A 1,921-nucleotide genomic window follows, 5' to 3' on the forward strand; every position below is an offset into this window, starting at 1 on the left:
CAATATTACTGTAATTTGTAGGGCGGTGAGCTGGCAGCACGCCGGGGAAAATGGTGAAAGACTACAAGGAACCCAGGCCTGGAGTAATTTGCTATCGATGCAGACAAACAGGCCACATCACCAGTGAATGCATTCAGAGAAAAGGTCTAAGGGAAACTACTGCGCCGGTAGTCGTCCCGTCGAAAGAATAAAGGTGCGTATACAGTCGTTGCCAGTTTTAGATGTCGTGGTGAACGGAAAGGTGTCACGAGCCCTCGTGGACACGGGCTGCTCAACAACCCTAATGACTCCGGAGGTGGCGAAAGAATGGAGTGGAGTGAGTAGTGTAAGGTACAGAAGTTGAATACAGAGGAAGTAGCGATGTGTAGATGGTGGTACGAGGAACGAGATTTAGGTTGTGCGCGATCGTGATCGACCGCGTGGTGGACGGAATCGATGTGATGATGGGGATGGACGCCATTGTCCGTTTGGGAGGTGCTACGGTCAATGAAGCCGGTGTAACGTTCGGTGATGCGGGGGCGCTATGCACCGTGAGTCCGCAACAGGAGAGTGGTGAGAGTTGCGAAGAAAAATATGCTGCACACACCGTTACAGACAAGGATTTTCGGGCTGTGTTCGACAGCCAGCAGTGGACAGTGGAATGGTACTGGAAGGGAGATCCTCGGCGTTGAAAAAACGGAGTAGGCTGCAATCAGCATACCCCGAAAGGGGATGCCAGAAGCGAGTTCGGGGGAGAAGTGGAACGGTGGATCAACAAAGGTATTCTGATCCCTTGGAAGGAGGAAGTGGAGAGTGGAGTACTACCACTGATGGCAGTGATTCAGCCGACGAAGCATAAAGTCAGGCCAGTATTAGATTTCCGAGAGCTAAACATCCACGTATTGTGCCATATGGGCAGCGAAGCCATGGACATTTGCAGCGAAACCTTGAGAGAGTGGAGGAAGATGACAGGGGCCTCCACAATCGTCAATTTGAAGTCGGCATACCTGCAGCTACATGTGGCTGAGAGACTACGGAAATATCAGCTAGTAAGATATAAGGGTCGGACATACTGCCTGACCAGGTTGGGATTTGGGCGAAATTCAGCACCGAAAATTATGGCGACGATTCTCAAAACCATCCTGGGAAAGGCGGATAAAGTGAAAAGAGCCACCAATTCCTATATTGGTGACATCCTGGTGGACAAGAGCATAGTGTCGGCAAAGGAGATCATATGCTACCTGAAGAGTTTTTAGCTAACTGCCAAACCGCTGGAAGTGATGGAAGGAGGAGCTGCACTGGGACTCAAGATACGGAGAGACAAGGCCGGTGCATTGGTGTTTCGGAGACGGAATGAGATCCCAGAACTGGGATCAAAGATGAGTAGGCGAGAACTGTTTTCCGTGTGTGGGAAGTTGCTGGGACACTACTCAATTGCAGGATGGCTCCGGACGGTATGCAACTTCATCAAGAGGCGAGTTGAAGAAGTGAGGTGCAGTGACAACGTGAGCGAGAAGACAACTGCATTGTTGCAAGAAGTCTAGGAAAGAGTGACTACGGAGGACCAAGTAGAGGAAAATGGCATGTGCCCAAATTGAAGAATGGAATCATGTGGTGTGATGCCAGCAGCATAGCAACGGGAGTTGTCCTGGAAATTGGAGGTGTCGTAGTGGAGGATGCGGCCTGGCTCAGGAAGAAGGACGACTGCAACCACATCAACGTGACGGAGCTGGATACCGTGTTGAAGAGGATGAACCTGGCCCTGAGGTGGGGGCTGCGTACCAACGAAATCCGGGCCGATTCGACCACTGTACTTAGATGGGTGGGATCAGTGGTCACCGGCGAACCAAAGGGGGCGCAGAGATGTTGATAAGACGCCGTTTAGGAATTCTGAGTGAGCTAGCTGCCGAGGTTGACCTGAAGTTGAGTGTGGTTTTTGTGC

The sequence above is a fragment of the Octopus bimaculoides genome, chromosome 7 (genome assembly GCF_001194135.2).
Source record: "Octopus bimaculoides isolate UCB-OBI-ISO-001 chromosome 7, ASM119413v2, whole genome shotgun sequence".
Classification (NCBI taxonomy): Eukaryota; Metazoa; Mollusca; class Cephalopoda; order Octopoda; family Octopodidae; genus Octopus; species Octopus bimaculoides.